Below are 23,112 nucleotides of genomic sequence, written 5' to 3'. Positions count from 1 at the left end.
TTCTCTCTCCTGCCAGCGTGTTCAGCCAGAAGATGCTCAATAGGTAGCGAGCGGCAATGATGGAGACAACATGCCCAAACAAACTCCCTCAGGAGGCGCAGCATTTCCTTAAAACCCACACAAACTGCATCTTTAAAAACACATCCTTGGCATGCATTCACACATGATTTCATGACCCACGGTGTTCACACCTGATTCTCTCCCCTCCTGAGTCTTAATCAAGTTGTTTGTTTCAGAAAGGCGTTGTTAGTTTCATCTTTTCTTTGATTGTGTAGGTGTGAATGCCTCTGAGTGAGCGTGTCTGCCCGCTCATGTGTGTGCACACTGTCCCTGAGAGTATTGTGAACACATTTAAAACGCAAGTAACAAAAAACCCCTCATGACTTCATCACATTGATCATTTTTAATCATCAGCACTCTTTGTTATTGGGAATACAGGTCATCACAATGCAGCGGAGAGGGTGTTAAAAGATGTTTTCTTTTATGGAGGATGATTTGTTTGTTTTGCGTTCCAGCTAGCTAGCCTCCTGGGCCCTAACCTACATTACAGCACAAAGACCATTAATCATTGACGATAAGTCCTTTTAATATTGCTCATATAAAATGTATCTGCACGTGATCAAACGCATGAAGAGCTCTGTTCCAAAGTACCGCTACACAATTTTGAGGTAGAATTATCAAGTCTGTTTTGTCGATATGTAATTTGTTTAAATGTGGTGCGATTTGACCACTTTGAATGCTGGTAGGAAACACATTATTTAAGTCCCCAACATCTTGAAATGTAAGTAAAGCCTAGAAATATTTCTAGTAATATTATGGAAATATTTCTGACACAGGCATCAAAGAAACATTTAAAATACGAGAAGTGGTGTGTCTCATTTAAAAAGTAATGAGCCACCTCAGAACTCAAAAGCTCCTGACAAATCTCAAATCTAAAGCAAAATGCAGAATAATCGCATTCAGACCTTCTTTATCACTGAGGAGAGAAACGTCTCCAGAGGTCAATTAACCCGGTGTGTGAACTGAGAACCCTTGGCGCGGGTGTCTAATAAGCCAATATAATAACGACACACTCACACAGTCACACGTGCACATATATGTGTATATATATTACACATAACGCATGGTGTGATCTCACATGCGCGCCAAAAGGCCAAGATAATAGAGCCAATGTCACAGAGACACTTGCCAACATGGCCTCACCCGCACAAAGGCCTGTTTATCTCCCTCTCTATTAAACTCACATACACTCACACATACTGTACATATACACCAGGCAGACTGCCGGCCTTTAATCACAAGTCATGTTTTAATTGGAAAAAGTGTGAAGGAAAAAAAAGACCAAAGTGACTCAGTCTGGCACAGATACGTTAGAGCGTGAGACTGCTGGAGCCAACTTAAGTGGATCCACATATGCTTTTATCAAAAGGTCATTTTATAGTCAATTTGTCGGTGGAGGTAGCAAGATTATTTTTACATTCTCTCCCAATCAGGCCTCCATCACTTGTCAGAAGCCAAAACAACATAGTAAGCGTCTTTCTGCAAAATGTAAACTGCTAGATTCACCTTTTTTCATCCCTAAATTAGCCTGGAAATGTCTTGATGACATGCAAACAGTTGAAGTCAGGGATCAAATCGCCAACCTGGTGGTTATAGAGTACAACCCGCTCTACCCACTGAGCCACAGCCTCCCATTACCCTGACAGTCTAACAGCACTTCTAAAGCTCATAAAAGAACATGTTATATGTCAAAAACCATAGTATGAAAACGATATGTTGTGGTTTTACATGCAGTTACGGTGCGTACCTGACCATTTCATGGCCTGTCACAGCTGCTTTCAGCAGTCCAGTCATGACTGTGAGGTTGCCAGGCAATCACCAGACACTCCAGTCTTTGTGCTAAACTAATCCCTGTTTGGTCAGATTTACGTAATGCTTCATCAGAAGTGTTTTCAAACTGTATTTTTCAGTTTTACAAAAGAAAAGGACTCAGTGGTTGGTTTGGCAAATGTATATCTGATTAATTTCCCAACCTCCAATAAAAAGAAGCGCACGACCGCTTCCCTTCAGCTTTTCTATGGGGAGCATCCGGTTCTCAGCAAGAAACACAATAAGCATATTTCTAAAATTGTCAAACAATGTTGGATTTTGTCTGCTTCTCCTTTATTGGCCAGGTATCTTCTTTCAGAAAAGGTTTCTGGTTCTCGATTTAATTTTGGATAAATTAAATAACTTTCAATAAAATTGATAAAAAAAAAGATCTGACTCAAAGCTAATTCTGTGTTTTATTCCTTTTTATTTTGTACTAGCAATTCCTAGAGGGCTTTAGCCTTCAAAACGCCCACTCCAGACACTCAGTTCCCCTCCACCTGAGTTCGGACCACAGACAGTAACTGGTCGTCTTCATAATACATGAGGCTTTAGCCCACAGAGGAGCCATTTTCTGGGTAACTGCATCTGTCTTGAATATGCTCAATCGCACAGGCTTCATGGGTGTTATTCATCTACCCATTTATACATATTAAGTGCGTGTAAGCGGCATGCGATCTCTCACCGATGCAAGTCGAAGCATTTCAATGTTGCTTGCGCAAGCAGTTTAAAGCACAGTACACACATGCATGAACACATCCATATAAGAGCCCACACACCCACGCACACACACACATATATATACCTGCCCTGACACACACTGATTCCCTGCAAATACAGCTTTACGACACCTCAGGTTAGCAGAAGGAGTCATGCTGTTGGGCCCCCTCGGCTATTCATGCCCTTAAATTGGTCCCAGTGAGATGAGAGAACTCAGACCACAGGGTTGACCTCTAACTCTACGCTCGCGTTTCAAAGAACTAGTCTGTGTCAGCTGGATCAATACCCCCAACAGCAGCTAGAGACCCAGCTCCGATGTAGGGAGACTGTTGTAGAGTATTACTGGGCTGATAATGATAATGGCAAAGGTCATCTGCTTGGTGGTTCTCCTCAGAGCACAGGTCTGATTCTAGGGAAGAATTTCCCCCTGTTGGTTGTTAAAATTGTCTTGGGATTTGATTAAGGAAAGCAGACTCAGGTCATCTGTTTTTTTTAATTAGTAGCATGGTCGACACTTAATACAAGATGGATTTCCCCTTTTTGGGGAGAATTATTCATAATATCAGTCAAATATACCTTTATTTAAGATTAATTAGGAAATAGTCAATCAACTTTATGACGGTATCACCTGGGACGCTCGGGTGAAGAAGAAAGCGAAGTTGTCAACTGATCACCACCTGGTGGTGACCCTGGTGGAAAGAGCACTTTGAGGAACTCTCCAACCCAACAAACAAGCACTCTGTGGCTCTGGACAGTGTTGGGCTGTGGATGCTGACCGAGGTGGTACCTCCAAGTATGAGCCAATGGTGTTTTGAACCATGATGTTTTTCCTTAACTCAACTGGTGGTTTTTCTTTGAATTCACCACATTAACCACGTATTTACCGCGACCGAAGTGGATCATAATAGTTTGACGCGCTGGGCTATCCTAGTGTGTCGTACTTAAAATGAGACTGCTATTGTAGAATTCAAGATTATTTCATAAAGTATCTAAATCCAATCCATAAGAAGCCAAATCATTTGATGTTTCTGAATGGTGTCTCTCCATCTCATTTCTTGCCGGCTGCCGAGATGCCAGTACAGATGGACTGAATCTGGACGAGGCCAACAGCAGTGTCTGTGGCACTAAACTCCTGGTAAATTGTGCCAGCGCAGAACCGCACCACGTTGGGGCCTGGCCGCTGTGTCGCTTGAGTCCTGGCAGAGAGAACAGGGCCCCACTTGTTTGGCAGAGGCGTGTTGACAGGAAACATAATGCATTCACATGATAATGAGCCAGCGAATACATGTCCCTCGTACTGCCCTGCTTCCCCCCCTTAAATACAGTACACGTCATTTCACAGATAAAAAGCAAAACACACACTTTTCTACTGTACGCTGACACAAACACACACACACACACACACACGTAGGCACACAAACATGCACGCTCAATCACAAACCCCTCAGTGTCTGGTGCGGAACGGCCTGATCGCCGGTCTCATCACCAAGGAGACCGGCACTAAGCGGGCGCCTGGCAGAGACAGACTGGCATTTAGCATTTAGGACCCCACAAAGCTTTCAGACAGAGTATACAGGCCTTTTTTCAATGAAGAGAGGGAGGCAAAGAGAGAGAGATTAGTCACGTGGTCATGCAGAGAAATGGAGAAAAGAGGGGGAATGAAATACTCTTTGACAGTCACATTAAAGAGCAGAATGATGAAGAGAAAGATTGGGGAGCAGAGACCAGGATAGCAGCAGATAGAAGACGAAAAGAATACAAGACTGTGGCTACGAGGCGGAAAAGCAGGCAGGTGGAGAGAAAAAAAATGTTCTCTTCTGTTATATTCTGACAAGTGCTGTACAGCGCTGACTAAATAACTGCTGAGAGTGATGTTTCTAATTAACATAAAACACCTCTGAGCGTTAAGAAGCGCATGTGTGATTTCAGCTGACGTCACGAACGAAGGAAGCTATTAATACTTATGCCCACCTGAGTCTCCACCAGGCTAGGCTGAGAAAATGCAGTGCAAATTAACGGTAAAAATATTAATAATTTCTTTTTTTTTTAATATTCATTCACAACTCCCCCAAAGCTGGGAATAAAGAAAGGAAATGAAAAGAGGGGAAATCAAGCATTTGGGTTGTCAAGAGCCCTCTGCCCTCTGAAACCAAAAGCGGGAGATCAAGGGATGGCACGGAGAGAACAAGTGTTAAATGGTTTAAGAGAGAGAGAGGGATTTAGACTATGGTGAGTTCCAGATGTTTTGGAGTTGGAGAGGAGAGGCCAGATGACTTAATACTTCAGAACTGGATAAAAGCTGCCACGATTCCTGCATCTCCTCACTCACTCTCGGGTTCTCAGGTCTGTCATCCTCCGACCAATTGTTAAACCAGGTGTGAAATCTGTCTGTGTGGCTGATTTGTTCTCTGAGCTTCATGCTCATCTGTCTATCAGTCAACTGGTCTCCAGTTATTCTCACACTCACGTTCCTTTAATAGTGTAGCTCTCATTCTCGGTGTCTGCGATGCTTTGATAACCGGCTGTGGAAAACTGTATCATCTCTGCCTCATCTCACATCTGCACGGCCATATTAATTTTTCATTGTAATTCAAACAAGGATTAATTAAAATTAGAATTAAAAAAAAAATGTTCTGGCTGCTGTGCATGGCGGTGGTGTAATCCATTAGAGTGGCTGCTTCCTCTCTTCAGTTCAACCTGTATTCATGATCTTTTATCTAAGCAGGGTTTTTTTATAACAATGGTGAATAGCGTCTCGTGTAGCATCTGATGGCCGTCTCCATGAGCACTCCTATTCCTCGTTTTAACAAAGAGGATTTTTTTCCCCCATTGTGCTCTAATATACATCTCCACGTCTCCCTCATCACCCAGTGGTACAGTAGTAAAGACGCGCTCTCTGCCCATCTCACACCCACTCTTAAGGCATAATATAGCCCTATTCTACTTAATTACAATGTACAATAGAGGGACAGCCACACATTGAAACTTGGCCATTGGAAACCCATATTCCAATGGAGAAATCATCCCCAACACTGTCCAATGTTGATAAAGCACCCTCAAGCCGAGTACAATAGAGTCACTGATCAGCTCATGTCATCGTTAAAACCCCGTGTTTCATCTCACAGCTTTAATTACGGGAAAATGTCAACCGTTTACAGGCCAGAGAAGATGGATCACTTGATATTCTGCCATTGATTATGAGAAATGTTTATGAATCCTTAGGATGCAACTCTCCGTGAGAATACTCTGTCCTGCTCTCCCTCTGACGGAGCTCACCCTTTCCGCACCCTGCGGTTTCTATGTTTGTCAATATTATAAAGTACAGTTTGATCATCTCAGCGCCCCCTCCGCCATCTTTACTTCACATCACTTTGGAGCAATTACAGTGAACTGTAATTGCACATCATTGTTGCTTTGCCATAATTACAGTTGTGATAGTGCACAGGGAGAAAACGACTTAATAGTCTCTGGCTAATTACCCCAATTGACTAGATGGTAGCAAATTGGATTGTTTGACATTGTATGGATGTGTGTACATCTTGCATGGGTGCATGTGTGTACGAGTTTGCACATGTGTGTGTGTGTGTGTGTGCGTACGTTGTATATGGGAACAGATGACAATAAGAAAATAACCGCAGGACACTATTTGTAGGAACAGCAGGACAAAAGCATACCATCACCGTTTTCAACCACCTTGATCTCTGGCACAGCACACACACTAAATGTTACTTCAGGAATCTATTTAGAATCACTCCTAATGACTTTCAATGTGCTCTTCATGTATTCATAATTATTAATGAGCTATGTAATCTCTTTCATTCTGAATTCTTGGACAGACTTTCAGTTAAGTGATTATTTCAAGAGTAAACTATGCTAAACATTTACACCACCACTAAAATCTGTCTTAAGAGCAATCTTACAAAGGCAGTGAAGGATTTAAAGCTTTGTTAAGATTCCAAAATCTGATTTAAAAAAGAAAAACGCGGGTGTGCCGCAAGGTTCATTCCTAGGCCCATTGCTATTTTCTATCTATATGTTACATGTTGGTGAAGTTACAAAATGATAATAATCATGACTTCATTTTTGACAGCTTTGCAAATAATACCCAAATCTGCATTCTAGAGCGCTGGAAGAACAGCCTCTGCTACAAGTTTAGCAATGAAACAAAATTGCATTCTCTGCATGTTTCATCAACAGTCACGCATTCCAATGCCATGTTTTCCAGACTACCAATAAGCAGCACCATAAACATTTAACCCTTCAAGAATATTAAATCAAATCAGAATCTGGTCACACTGCAGACATTCTGACCTCCCTTCACTGGCTCCCAGTTTGCATTAGATGTGATTTCAAATACTGCAGCTTCTGCGAGCCTATAAATAGCAAACAAGCTCACACAATCATGTTTATCTGATCTCACCATCCCATATGTACCCTGTCACGCCTTCCGATCACAGGGTGCTGGCTGGCACACTTTCACCGACAATCAAGAAGAAATTAGCAGGCAGTGGAGCGTTTCCTACCAGGCCACATATCTTTAGAACCGCCATCCTCTCAGGAAGATAAACTTGTGTAAATCTACACATCCAAACCGCTGTTTATCTTGGGAAAGAAACACTATCTTACTTTACTGTAATATAGAGTAGTACACACAGAGTCAGGCCTCAAGTGTGTTTGTCTCTCTGCTTGTCCGGACACCATCATGTACGGTGGTTTTACAGTACCTGACAGTGGATGCAAAGTCCTTTAAGAGATTCTTAAGGTGTTGAACACTGCAAGTACTTTAACGCAGCAGTCATCTCCTTCACACATCTCCAAGTGGATTTCGATGTCGGGAATGTACTGACAAAAATGGTGAACAACTGAAATGTGTAAAATGTAAAAATAAAAATATATATAAGATATATATACAGTAGTTTGAATGGTGTAAAATACAGTGTATAAGTGTGGCTTATGTGTATACTATAAATGTGTTTGCACGCAAGGTATTGCTCTTGTGTCACTGAACTGATCAAATAAAGCCAAAGCTATCTATAAGCCAGGGTCACAGACCAAATGACAGTCATAATCTGCAGCAAAGCCCGTCTTAGCAGATGATTTGGGCCTTGGCTCAATAGTTTACACATTGTTCCATATTCACAAATCACCTCTTAGTGGACAAGCTGGCTACGGATCAGCAGCCGCGGCTCATCAGAGGAGGCAAGTGAGCAACTCACAGCCTCCCCGGTCATATAGAAGCAACAAGGTTTTAATTTGGTGATAATACAATTACAGCGGAGGAAAATATATCAAAAGCAGAAGAGGAGGCTGCATGCGAATGCAATAAATTAAAAAGGTTTCATTTATGAACTTCACATCGCCTCACTTTCTCTTTTAAGTGAAGTCACGAGGACACCCATGTAGCCTATTTCTCTTGACTTGCTGAGATATTTAAGCTAATGCTAAGGTGAATCATTTAAATGATCATGTTCCATCATACTATATTCCAGCAGAGAAAGTAACTGTATATGGTTTGTACACTATATATATATTACACTCTATACTTTAGTATTAGAAACTAAATCAATCACTGAAATACACAGTCCATGTTGATTTTGCTATGCAACTGTAATGTTAGAGATTCAAATAAGAAGCAAGTCAAGGGTTTTTTAAGGCTTCTTAAGTCTGGGTTTATCTTGAGGTGAGTACCTTTAACTACAGGAAACTTTATCATTTTGAAGAGTGTCATGACAAAAGTCAGTGTCAAGGTATTTCTCCAAAGTTGGTTTCCTGAACAGAGTGCTTCTGTGCGTCCAGCCTAAGCCCTCCCCTCACTCCATGTCATCTGGGACAAACGTGCATGGACGGACATTCCATTATTGTGTTACGCTTATTTAAAGCTCCTCCAATAGCTGGGATCTACTTAAAAGGCTTTTTGTAGGATAGTGGACAAATAGGACACAAACACACACTATGGGGTCTGTGACAACACTACTATCTGGCATTATCAGTTAAGTCCGTGCAATATCCTCGTGATATGAATGCGTGTGGGAGGGTGGGGTAAAGGTTCTTTGTGTGTGTGTGTGTGTGTGTGTGTGTGTGTGTGTGTGTGTGTGTGTGTGTGTGTGTGTGTGTGTGTGTGTGTGTGTGTGTGTGTGTGTGTGTGTGTGTGTGTGTGTGTGTGTGTGTGTGTGTGATTATGTGTGGGTGGGTAGGTATATCCTTAACATGGGTGTTTGTGTGTGGAAATTTGGCCTTTGCACATTCTGGCAGAACTATCTAGGGCCGAGTGGATTTGCAAATTGAGCACATTACAAATACAAAGCAGTGTGCAGCGTACTGGACAGTGTTTCCCTGCCCCCACCACCAGTCTCCAGGCTGTCAGGGAGGGCAACCAGATAAGGCAGTAGAGGCATGGATTAAGAGTTGAAGGGAACCAGCAGCATATGGTGCCCCCTGATATCAATGCCCCTGCTATCCTTGTTAGACTAGAACCGCCTACGTGGCCGCCACGAGAAGCAGGTCTCGCGGGATGGAAGAAAACAGTGCTCATCTTATCATTTTTATCCAACTATTAACTTTAAAAGTACCCTCAACAAGGCTTAGTGGCCAAAGTTAAACCGACATGTGAAACATAAGTATATAAATAATAGTTTCAAAAGACAACTTATTATGCAAGCTGTGAGTAAGTCTGAAAATGAAATGTGTTTTTGCCCCAGGTGTCTCCGTTTGTGCATGAGCATGTCCCATGCGTCTGTGTTTGTGTAGGCATGTGCATGTACTGCAAACATACTGTATGTCTATGAGATTAGTTTGCAAGGGCATCTGAATGTCTGTGTGTGTGTGCACGCAACTGGGCAACTGTGCGTTCCTCAGTTTGTCAAAGTCCCACCTGTGCCCCCTCCTGTTCTATTGGAGATAAAAAGCAGCGATGTTAAGGTGAAGTCTGCTGTAACAAAGCACAGATGGGATCTCTCGTGCTAGCCTCTCTCTCTCTCTCTCTCTCTCTCACTGTACGCCTTAACTCGCCCATTCTTCCTGGCTGTTCACATGCATCAGATTTGACATGCTCATTCGTTGTCTGCGAGGACAGAACAAGCGGGGACCACTTTTCAGTCTCACCCTCATCCCTGGAAAGTCATTTGCGTGTGGGCAGAGTGTGTTGGAGGACGGAGAAAAAGAGGCAGAGAGAGAGAGAGAGAGAGAGAGAGAGAGAGAGAGAGAGAGAGAGAGAGAGAGAGAGAGAGAGAGAGAGAGAGGGTGAAAAAGAGACACAGCGAAAGAGTGAAATTGGAAAACAGAGTGATGTAAAGGGAAGCAAAACACAAATATAGGGATGAGTGAGGTTGGAGGGAAATGTAGAAGGACACAAGAGGGAAAGGGAAGTTGGACCTGTATTCTGAAGGATTGTGACCTGAGAGAGAGAGAGAGCAGAAGACACAAGTGAGAGAGTATGGCTGTGGGGCACTGTGCCAAAGAGGGACTTATAATGAAACTCCTGAGAACTGATGCACAACCTTTCCTAAAGGGAGCGACTCAGGCAGTTAACACACATTTACTGAGAGCCAAAGTGTGTCACACCAAGAGCTCGCCTTCCACTCCCGCAGGGAGATCTCATTTCTGAGTCCCAACTAACCAGATAGAAACACTGTAGTGTGGTGCTGACCCAACATTAAGAGCAATAGGCTATGTGGGATTAGCTGCACACACACTATAGTTGGCTTTGTTGGAATTTGTGTTTTTTTTGTCCAGACATTTGACTTTGAAAGATCATTTTCAGTCATGTTTATTGCCTTAGTTTCTTACCGTCCTTCCGATCGGTGACAATAACATATACTCATCAAAACATTGCTTACATTGCTCCATCAAAATGTGAAAACTAAAGCTGTCACACGATTTATAGTATTTAGATCAAAGTGAGGTCCTGAATTAAAGACTGAGAAAACCTTGAGATTTTTTACAAATGTGAGAAAGTGTATATACAGCCCATTTGCCTTCCAAATAACAAACCTGTGAGTTTGTTTTCTTTAGTTTCTGACTTACTTAATCAGCTTCAGCTCTGTTTGTATTTCTTGTTCATAGATTGTGAGAGTAGAGACATTGAGCTAGATTAAAAGAGCAAAAGCACTGCCTTACCCCCCAACAGCCAGTTTATGAATTACCTATGGCTGTGAAAAGCCCTGGGCATATTTAATGCAGGAGAATCTGTCCCCTTTTTCACTTTGTTCCCCTCTGTTCTCTTCAGTATTCTGCATTTTTCCTCCATTAGCAGACGTGAGCATCAGGACGAGAGGCAGAGGGTTTCAAATTCAATTCATCTGCTTCACCCTGATCACATGGATACACCAAACTTAACATGTTGCTGCCAGAGGGATACAAACATGATTTAGGAAATGTGCACACAAAGGAACGAATACAGAAGCAAATGCTGACTAGTTCTCCATCTTTTTTGATACGACGTCATGTCGGAGACCTCTGACCCTCAGAAGCTTTTAAAACTGAATAGAGAGAAGTCATTTCTGTAGGTGCTCTCAACCAGGCAGCTAATCGCTAAAGGTAGCCATTACAGAAGAGCGCAGACAACCCATTCTGTGCGACACTGAGCAATTTACAAAATGACATTCCTCGTATGAAATTATCCACAGTGTATTTTTAGAGTCTGCACAATTATCTGGTCAAGACAACTCAATGGACCGCCACGCAGACAAAACAGGTCACACGATCTGCATTATCTCTCAGCGCGACACACAAGCGAGTTCAGCTGCCGGGTTCATCAAGTGCTGTAAGGTCATTTAGTCGCGGTGTGGATCAATTAACAATCAATTTCAAATTAGTGATGCAAGGCCACAGTACTCCAGGGAGTAGAGTTGAACATACCTATATATAGTCCGTGCTTCAGGACTCGCTCGCGTCAGAAAACTGAAACCACCCGTCCTCCTCCCTCTCGGCATGCTGTAAATCCAGCTCCCACTACGATATTTCCTGTAGCGGTCTGTCTGCTTGCCTCCTCTGGAAGCAGTGAGATATTTGTTTTTGTATATAAAACACTTTAGTGATGTGAAATCTGTAACCCTGACCCAGTCAGTGCTCCTCCCGCTGTCTTGTGTTTTTACTTTTGCAGGTAGAGATGGGCAGGGCCATTGGCAATTTACCTAATCCATTGTAGAACTGATTTCATTTAGCCTACCACAGTTTTATTTATATGTTATATGTATGTACTTCTGATTTCGGGATGAATATCGTTAACATTACTTATACATGCTTTCTCGTGATATTGTTTAGATTGTTTCACTCTGAACAAAATAGATAAATAACAATAATAAAAAAGTAAGAGCAAATGTCTGTAGGTAACCTGAGAACATGATTTCTTAATTTTCAGGGAATCAATTTGCAATTATTGGAAACAAATTAAGTGATTTGAGGGTATGAATTACTAATTTGGGATAATAATTAATCAAAAAACATGTAGCCGATACCTTCATGGCTTTAAACAATTTTTTAAGTTTTTGAAAGATTTCCAATTTATTTCCCAAAAGGTTTGACTGACCAAGTCAAAATGCTATTCCCTCTATACGCATAAAAAAATAACAGGAAGCCTGAAGTTTCCTTTCATCTTAACATTAAGCTCACTGGACAGCGTGAATCTGCCTCACAAGACAAACTGAGTGTCTAGAACCTGATGATTCCTGATTGGTTGATCAAACTGATGAGGTCATTACAGTCCAGAGGAAACCTTGATCCTTTGGGATCCACAGTAATCTATTTGTCCGGGGAATATGGGGTCCCAGACACACACACACACACACACACACACACACACACACACACACACACACACACACACACACACACACACACACACACACACACACACACACACACACACACACACACACACACACACACATACTGCCTGTTAGCACACACTTGTGGGAATAATGTGTGCACAGGAGCATTTCCTTCGCCATTGATCTGAGCTCATACTGGCCTACAATGAGAAACACAGCAACCATTCTTATTAATACTAGAGATCAACTTAACGACGCTCTGGCAGACACTGATTGAGAGCAGCAGTATATCACACACACCATGAGGTTAATGTTGGGGGTTTTGTAAAATACAAGTCAACGAACGTAACCCTTTCATTGTTGCCGACGTGAGAGCAGGTGCCAGCGTGATTTCTTTCACGTTTGTGAGGATAGATAAAGTCTGAATAGGACCTTTAGTCAAGTTTCAAATTGTAGCTTTTAGATGCTGGCACATACATATTATGGGTTGAATGTAATTAATGTTAGAAAACTGTTTGGAAACAGGTTTAAATTGATAACTTTTCTGATATGGATGTAATATTGCGAAGGATCTTGTGCGTCTACTCTAAACAATAATTATTCTGTTGGGAGTGTAGTCTGTGGAAAACCCCAATGTGTGACTGTAGTTTATGGCGCTAGATAGATAGAGTAAACTAATGTCCAAAGTTTGCCCTGGGTGCCAATTTCCCCTCAGGAAGTCTGACTCGCACTCATGACTTTGCTCGGATTCATGGAATGAAAGAGACTTTCTTTGTCCTCCCTTTGTTCATTCTGAGCCTTTGAGACAACCCTTAACAGTAAGCAACTGTTATACATGAATTTGTTATGCACGTAAGCAGAAAACTAAAACTCATTGGTAGTTAAAGAGAGTTGAACATTTGTTTTTTTTACCATATGACACTCCTCAAAACTCTATTATACTCTATTATCTTAATGTTACATCTGCATGTACCAAATGTCTGCCGAGCTACTCGTGTAATGAAGGAGTCCTGTCAGCAAAGGTCCTGTCAAACCTCAAGAGCCAGCGAAGCAAAACTGCTCATTTCAAGGAGAGTATCTTCAGGGTGCCACGACAGGAGGAAGACATCCGCTTTAAATATGTATAAGCCCAGGGCTCTTCTCACACACACACACACACACACACACACACACACACACACACACACACACACACACACACGAAAGGTAAATCAATTTAAAGACGGTTTCAACCGAATGGTGCCGAATCTGTCACAGTATGTAACGGACCAAAATACTGTTTTATATGCATTAAGCGTGTAGATTGAGTTATGCTTGGTGGTCTTGTCAACAGACTGTATAAAGGAAATGGACGAAGCCACCGTGACATCACCCGAGTACCGTTTTGAAGCCTCAAGTTTGGCATTTTGGCCGTCGCATCTTGTTGTTTATGTAACCTGCTTTATGGCCTGTTTTACTCTAAAGGGACGATAATGTACTGAAACACTTCTATACAGACAGATTTATTTTTGCAACCAGAGGAGTTTATACGGTCCATCGTCTTGCACTGGACTTCCCTCCTGCACCAGACATACAAAGCATTGTTGCGGGACTGCAGTGATTCATTTTGCATGCTTGACTTATAAAGTGGAGGTGTTGCCTTTTCCAGGTTCTTAACTAACATCAGGTTTCATAATAGCGCTATTATCAGACTTCCTCCACGGAGAACATATCTTACCGCTCAGGGCAATTATCTCTTTGTGGCTCCAACATACTGAGATGAATCTGCATATTGCAGTACTGCAACACACATTTTTACTGTAACCGTTTTGATTCGCTGATGAAAACGTAGAATAAAAGTTGAAACCCTTGCACAGAGTGCTGCACACTTTGTTCATCTAAAATGAATGAATTTTCACTGAAAAGCAAAGTGTTTGCCACTGTAAGAGTTACAGATGACTAACCTGGATCTAAAACCGGTTTGACACGCATACTACCTGTCCATGGATCAGCTTCTGTTCCGATAAGCAGCCCCCTGCTTCCTTTTTTAAATCATTTAACCCAAATGCAGTTATAAACATAGCTGATAACATTTCAGCTTCAACAAGCATCACCCTGCTCCCCACACACTCATGATCCGCTCGTGCTTCCCTCGTTGGCCACTCTGATTAAAAAAGGTACAACCAAGCCCAAAACCTCAAAGCCCCAAACCTCTGTGAACTGACCACATCAGATGTTTGCTTCAGATGCTTGGCCAACTGCCGTGCAGCAGCCTGAGGACTCTTTGGGGCCTAGTTTAATGTGTGCTTAAGAGACCGTGGGACCAGGGCGAATGCTGCGCTCTCCTCCTCCAAATATCTGCCCATCATTTATTCATTCACACTCCCAGGATGGCCGCTGCCGCCGTCATCTGAGGAGCCCGTCGTCTGAAGTCGTCTGTCGCTCAAACATACACACGCACATGCACTTTGCAAGCGTTCCCAGGGGTCTTTTAATTTTTTGAGAAGCTATTTTTAGTTAGAGAAATAATCGAGGTGGAAAGTTCCATCTGTCCAACACTCTTGTTCCAGCTGCTCCTTTTTAGCAGCAGGCGGAAAGAGGAGGGGAAAAAAAACGCTACTTATCAGATAAAACTGACACAGACGGGATTTTCCATCACATGCATTCTGCATTAGCGGGATTTTTAGACTGAGAGGCATGCTCTAAGATCACATCAAAACAACAACAACAACAACAACAAAACTGCAAGATCGCCGGAGGTTACAAGCTGAGCTGTGTAGCTCTCGCCACCTCCTTAACGCTTGTTCTTGTCTTTTCAAAGCTCTTGTCTGTTTCTCTCATCTGTCATCCGGCAATCGTTTAAAAGAAAAATAGAAACACAGTAAACGTCATTTGGGTGATTTGCAGATTTATTATGTGACCGGCTATATATTGTTGTATTTAGTTATTTCGAAAGAACTTTTTTCAAATTTCCCAAAATTTAGCCCGGCTTTTACCTCAACTGCTGGATGTATTTTGGGCTGCAACTCACCAAAACCATCCTCACTGATACTGTGAACCCATCATATTTGAAGAGATTGATTGAGATGTAATCAGCAAACTGAGCAAAGGAGACCGTGTAAACAACAAACAGACCAGGCATGCTATATCATTTCATACCGGGACTTTTAGCCAATCCACAAAAGGTTAAGAAGCTCACACAGAAAGTGGAGAAGGGAGCTGGTCTAAGTTCAGCTTTGATGCAGACGTGAATGCCCTGAATGTCAATGAGCTGAAAAAAAAAACATTCCATGTTGTCTTTTTTATTTATGCTTGAGTGCTCCTCGTCCTCCCTGGACTCTTCATTTCAAACATACAGAACAGCGGGATTGAAGTCTGGAGGCTAATCCAAACATTTCACTTTATGCAAATCTGAAATGTTCTATATCTATATATATATAGATATATATATTATGCAGACAAGCAAAACAAACAGTCATTGTTGAAGAGTTCAGAGCCACCACCTCTGCTTGAATTTAATTTACTAAAATTGATTGAACCTCCGGATCAGTCCCTGCATCACCCTTGAGGGTTGTTCTGTGAATCGTTAACTCGGGGCATCGTGGACAGATCCGCTCTGTGTTGGTATCGCCATGGGGGTTCGTTGTGACAACAGCTGAACCAATCAGTTTATTAGCATAGAGCCTCCACTGTTTATTCTTTCAACTTCTACAAACTTCCTCCGAATGTTTTCAGCACGGCACACATCTGAACGGCCCAATATTCCTCCGCTGTGTAGCTGTAAGATTTCTAAATGATATAATATTTATAATATGTGTGACTGGGGAGGGTTGATGGCAGGAGAATGTCATGGCATGTCCTCCAACTGATGAGGAGTACACGTACAAACTTGGCCGTGGTTGACGCATGTCCAAGTCATTTATTTATTGGACTTCTTCCTGTCATAGTTGCTCACGGTTTTCTACTTTTCAAAACTTTCCTCTTTTCACCTCCTTTTAAATGTTGAGTGTACGTCAGCTACAAACGCACAAGTCTGTGGCTCAGTGGGTAGAGTGGGTCGTACTTTAACGACAAGGAGACGTGGTTTGATCCCCAGCTGTCAAAGTGTCCTCGAGCAAGACACAGAACCCCAACGAGCTCCCCAGGAGCAGAAGCCCTCTGCTCCTAAAATGCTTATAGGATGCGGAAGTTAAGTTGTGTGTATGGAACTATGTTTAAGTACTGTCTGCATTAAAGCTAAAAAAACACTTTTTTGTCAAACAGATAGAGATTTTGTTAAAAATTTAACTTTTCCGGTCTCACTGTGCAATAACCAAAACAATCCGGTGTCCGCTAACACACTGAACAGATCAGATCAATCTGGTGACAATGTCTGACATGCAAGAAGTGGAGGTCAGTACACAAAGCCAAAACAAGCACCCACAATCAATACGGACTTTGCTGCATCAGAATGTATTTATAGAAACACTGGCAGCCGTCCACCAAGACGTAAAAGTACAGAAGAAAAACTGCCCAGTAAATGCAGAACAAGCAGGCTTGTTAATAGAGCTGCTAGGCACCGACATGCTGAGCAGATTGTTCTCTCTATGAAGTCATATATACTTGAACCTTCGCTCATGACAATGGCTGTGGAGTTTTGGGAATTGGATGGACACGTGAATGACTTAGAGGAAAATAAAGAGTGGCCGCAATCCACAATTGTTTATTTCAAACCGTTTTTTTTTTCCAGACAAAGGGTTGGACATGGTCAACTCAAATAAGCTTGTGTGCATGTGTGTGTGTGTGTGTGTGTGTGTGTAACCCTGAGTGAAGCTGACAAGACACCATAAAACCCCTCACTCCAGAGGTATACAGCTAAACAAGTGAGCAGCGGAGTGAAACACCTGGGCAATCAGGACTGAATTCAATCTCACACTGTTGTTCTGTCTAAATTGACATGTCAGGCTGACGTGTATAGGCGTGTGTGTGTGTGTGTGTGTGTGTGTGTGTCTGTGTGTCTGTGTGTGTGCATGCGTGGCTCAGTGGAAATGCTTTGTGTGTCCTGACATGGGGCTCTAAGGGGACTAGGTTGGCATTGTCTAGGTTTTTTTCTGCTGTGCTTTGCCATTTCTCAACAATATAAAGATTTGTACACAATGTGAACTTCTTTACTCATCAGCCTATATCACATGAATACATTTTTTAAATGATGCTAATGTATTGTGTCATTAACCTTTTCTTTAATGGTAATTATTGTTCTTCCTAAATCCCTGAACTACAGGAGATCTCGTATAGCATTCATAAAGAACTTATTTGACAAATGTCATCGACAAGACTTAAGTGTCTTACAACAAAAAGCCAACACAAACATAGGAAAAACTTGCCTTCACCTCCAATACCTGTATTGTTGGATTACAAACAACACAACTAGACTAAGAAGGAAGAGATGGTCAACGAACTGTAAAGTGCCACATGCAAACACACACATTCCCCACAGGATAGGAGGATATTGTGATTTTTTTTTCAGGTTTTCCCCTCCTGAGTGGCCTGGTCTCCATACTTCTCGGGTACCCACCGTCTTTCTTTTTCAAAACACAGACTCTCTCACTGTGCCATGTTTTCATGTTTCATTTTTTAATTTTTTGTTGTTGTTTTAAAAGCAGTAATTTTACTCCGTATGTTGTGTAAGACGCGCAAAGCGATATCAGGCACGGCATGGCACATTACGGATAAGACGTGCACAATCAAAAGTGCTTTTGGGAGAGATGATACGACTTACCGGGCAAAAGTCATCCTAAATCGGTGCTTTAGTTTTTGTGGAAATGCTGGGGATTTGTCTGCCTGATCCAAACATACAGTATTAAGGAGGACGGGGGATCAAATGGACGTGGCACGCGCTCTCGGAATGGAGAGGTTGAGCTCATGGCAACATTTAATTCCAAATACATCTGTTTTTGCAGTATGATGCGGATGCATTGTAGCCTAATGATTCGTACACGTGACAGAAAATATGTAAGTCCTTTGGAATATTGTCCATAACTTATTATTGTTGTTGTGAAATTTGTATTATCATTACTATTATTTGTATGAAAGCCGCATTGTGCTTGCAGTTGAGGATATAGCTACACAAGTTTCCAAGTGTCACACAACTTACCCTCCATGCAGAAAATGACCATCCAGGCTATCCATAGGTCCGAGTTGTGAAACTTCACCATGGTTCGTAACTGTTCAGCGACTGGTTCTCAGTTTTAACCCAGTGCCTCCTTCTTGATGAAATCTCAGCTCCGCTCAGAGTTTCCTTGAAGATAAGTAACTGTTCCTCCTGATGGCGTGAGACATGAAAGCGGTCCGGGGGTTGTTTTTTTTACGCAGCGCACACCAGCGACATTCCCCGGAAACAACGTGAAATGTTCGGAATGAGTGGTACAAATAACACAGAGAGCATTTCTATCCAACGGGCACTCGTCGGTCCTTCGGGCGCTTTTCACTCCTCCTTTCCTCCCGTTCTTTGGTAGCTGCTGGTCACTCCAAGAATTTTCTTTCACAGACCTCTCCAGTCAATTTGCGCACGCTTGGGGGAAACGCAACATCCACCTGCTGGTGAACAACAATATGCCGACAGTCCCTGAAAGTGACTTACAAACAGATCAGAAACTGGCACTCATCCCGTCCGCTAGGCGAGTCTCTCCAACGCGTCTTGTTGCGCTCCATGGTTTCTCGTGTGTTCTGCTGCGGCTGAGCAGACCTGGGAGCAAATTAAACGGCATTAGAAGCTATGCGACTTCCTGTTGATTTTTATTTCAAAATAAAACACCCGAGGAGGTTTTTGTCATGAGGTGGACAAAGGAAGGACCGTCATTGCGTTACTGCGCTCTGAAACCTTGCGCTACAGCTTTTTACTGAGCAAAGTGTTGGGCACAGTGCGCCTGCGCCGTGCGCTGAACCCAGCGTCGAGCTTGAACCACTTCGCTCCTCTACCTGGGTGCTCCCCACACTTTTAAAAATAAAAAGAAAATATTTTAAATATTTTGTGAAGTCAGTACAAGTTGTAAGAAAAAAACAACTTAGCAAAATGTCTCCTCCAGTCCAAGGTGAAAACAAACCACTTTACTCCACTGAAGACCGGAGGGATCCATTATAGTCAGCCAGCACTCGTCTAAATAAATAGGGTTACAGTAAATGACTCTGTGAGAAACACACCTGAACTAAGTGTGCTTTTATTTTGTAGTTAAACTCTACCTGGGTTCCTGTTTTAGGCGGTGTGTCTGTGCGGCGTGACTGCGCTCACCAGCGGATGATTAAGACGAGCCCAGAGCCCGGCTGTTGCTGGGAGACCGCTGACGCCAGACGTGCGAGAGAGAGCGAGAGAGAGGGAGAGAGAGAGAGAGCGAGAGAGAGAGAGACAGAGAGAGCGAGAGAGAGAGAGAGAGACGTTCGTGCCCTCCTGCGGTGCGATTCCAGAACGACTTCTTTATATAGTGACTCCGTTTACACAGATAAGTGGAACCTTTAACGTTTTACAGTAAATAATAAGTAGGCTGCAATAGAGAATCAATAATAGAATATAATTAGACACACAACTGCATAGTTCTGCTGTTAGGGGAATAAAAAAAGACTATTTTCTGCCATAACGATACTGGAATGAATCAGCCTCTTTGATGATTGTTGCTATATTAGGCCCTATACATTCTGTGTCATTTTCAAAATCTGTAATGTAAAAATCTGTGTCAGTGCAACACTTGTGAGTGCTTCACTCAATCCAAGTATGTCACATATCAGAGGCAAGAAACACACACAACACAGACTGAAGACAAACTGCATAGAAAGTGGCATCTCTTTGTGTGTGAATGTGTGTTTTTATCTTAATGAATCAAATCATTGCATGTAATTCTGTAGCAAAGCTGTGACTGGACTATGTCTGGTTGCTGCACAGGTTATTAGCTGAAAAGATTATCCAAAAGATCAAAAGTGTTTTTTTTCCTTTTCTTCTCCAATTAGTTTTTTAGGCTTTAGGAAAGGGACAATGAAAGGCAAAGACATGATGGGGGCAGTGGCCTACATCAATCCCTCCGTTCTTTCTTCTGCCCTGAAGCTGTGGGCAGAAATTCACAAACGTTTAGTTGTCATTGGAGACAATTAAGGTACAAGTTATATGATCCCCGTGGCCTTCACATCCCTACGTTCTTCATCTCTCACTCACTTTCTCTTTGTGCCCGAGCTTTAAACTCTTCTCACATTCACACTCAGCTCCCTCTGAGAAGAGGTCATACAGCTTTGGTGTTGCAATTTTCCTGAAAACGCTTTTGAAAAAAGATTTGCTGCAAGCAGCACAACATTTAAATCTTTAGTCATTTCTGAGTCCAAGACATTCTTTTTTTTTAAATGCACAGATGCATCCACTTCTCTTGGATTGTATAACATATGTTGCCATTGTTTTTCATTTCTGGTTACACAATATATTGACTTTGTAAATGTTTGATCTAGCCTTTTAGTCAGTAGGTTCTATTTAGGGCTGTAATAAATGTTTTCATCATCGTTTATCTTGCTTTTTAGTTATTGATTAGTGTCCTGATTAGTTAAAAAGTTAAAGTTAAAAATGTAAAAATAAACATTTGAAAAAATGCCCATTATAACTTTCAACACCAAAAGTTACATCTCTATTTTATAATATGTTTGACCAATAGTCCAAAACCCCAAAATAGCCGAATCACTTTACTATCACACAGGGCTAAGACAAACAAAAGTGGCAAATCACACTTGATAAACTGGAACCAGGATATAGTTTTTAAAAAATACTAAAATGATGAATCAAATATCAAAACAGTTAAGATAACGTATCAGTCAATCAGCCAATCATGTCAGCTCTAGTTCCCATTGTGCCAAAATACTGTGGTGTTATGTGCCGCGGTGTCGTGTCTTGTGTTTTCTCCCTCCCCTGACTTGCCGCTCCAGTGAGTGATTGTATGCAGCTGATTTCAATCAATCACTCATCAGGGTCTGGAGAGCCGGAGAGGGCTACTGACGGGGTCACGTGGGCCGGTACGCTGATGTCTGTCTCCTTTGCAGACTTCAGCCAGGCAACAGTAAGGCCGTATGTAAGAAGGGTGAAAACATGCCCTTCTGAAAATAGACACACACGTCACATACATGTAAGCAAATGTTGTTGTAAATCATCCACTGATGTCTCCCTTCAATATTCCCTAAAATGAAATAAAGGTTTAAACATGATGGATGAATTGGGTTTCCTCAGCAGCCCCAGAAAGATGCACGCCTGATTTATTATTGATTCCTTTTTGAAACTGCTTCATTTTTCTTTTTTCTTCACCCCCATAAAAGATGCAAACGACCAGAAGGAGATCCTCCGTGCTAGATGTTGTAGTTCTCTTCTCCTGACACTCCTGGCCGGAGTTCATGACAACTTGAATACTTGCTGTCGGGTATGACGGGTTATCCTTTGTTTGGGGCATGGTGTCGTATCGGCCATTATTGACAGGCTTCACTTACTCTACAGTGCGTCCACTGCAGTGATGGAATACACGTTTTTATTACTCAAGCACTGTACTTGAGTACAATGTTGAAGTACTTGTGCTTTACTTCCATTTCACACTGCTTTATACTTCTTTTCCTGTTGCACGTCAGAGGGAAATATTGTGATTTTCCTTCTTTTTATAGAATAAAATTGCATCAACTCCTACGACCTTAAAATCAGTAATAGCAATAAAGTATACTAACACTGCAAACGTACATTCTTCTAAACAGCAGCCTACTTTTACTTGATACTTTAAGCTATATATTTTACTATAGTGTTTTTAATTGAGCAAAAATTTAAATGTTGAACTTTTATATGTAAGAAGAATATTTTTATGTTGTGGCTTCTTTAAGTGTCAAATGTTTTAAAAGTTTCAGTCCAAACGAGCTATTTAAAAAAATTACACTTATTCAAATAAAATGACAACATCAAACGCAATTCATTGATTTATTCTTTATCTGAAGAAAATGTATTTCTGTTCAAAATCTATTAAACGTTCCCTTTATTTTTTTGTGTGTTCTGTAAATTTAAATCTTCAAAATAAAACTGCTTTGATCTTCGACTTGGACTTCAAAACTGTTATTAACCTGCAAAAAGAGAGATAACACTGCCATCTTGTGGCAAAGAAAACACACTTTACTTGACAGAAGAACTTGTAAAAAAAAAGGCATTTTGTTGTCAGAACATTTATGTTTCTGTCACACCAATGAAAAGACACAAAGAAAAGCTGGCACTAATCCACACTCCTCATTTTGTGAACAGAGAAGATCATAAGAGACGAACAGAGCAGTCCGTCCTCCCAGGAAGCATCAGTTCTGAAATGACAAAAGGGACAATGCTGTTACTGCAGAAAGGATACATGATGTATTAAATCAGGCCTTTAAGTACTGCAGCTCCTTCAGTATCTTACATTGTAGTGGAACCAGCATGAGCCATAACACCAAAAATACTTTCCATTTTGGAGCAGGAATGTCCAGTCAGCCCATGACAGGTTTAACAGTTCACTTCCATTGAGGCGATGAGTCAACAACAACTCTTTTATGACTCCACTATCTGACCTGCTTCCCTTCTCTACCTCCCTGTGCTTGGTTCTTTACTCCTTTGCTTCAGCCATTTGCGTGGTAAACCTATATTATTCATACAACTATGACAAACGTGTTGTTCTGTTTCCTCTGAATAAAGGAAGGTAGCTGAAAGGTGATGCGATAGTAGAAGCTTGGCAGCAGGATAACATGCTAAAAAATGCAGATCTGGAAGATTTTTCACTTG

The sequence above is a fragment of the Pholis gunnellus genome, assembly GCF_910591455.1.
Source record: "Pholis gunnellus genome assembly, chromosome: 9".
NCBI classification, from domain to species: domain Eukaryota; kingdom Metazoa; phylum Chordata; class Actinopteri; order Perciformes; family Pholidae; genus Pholis; species Pholis gunnellus.
Note: the sequence above shows the minus strand (reverse complement) of the source record.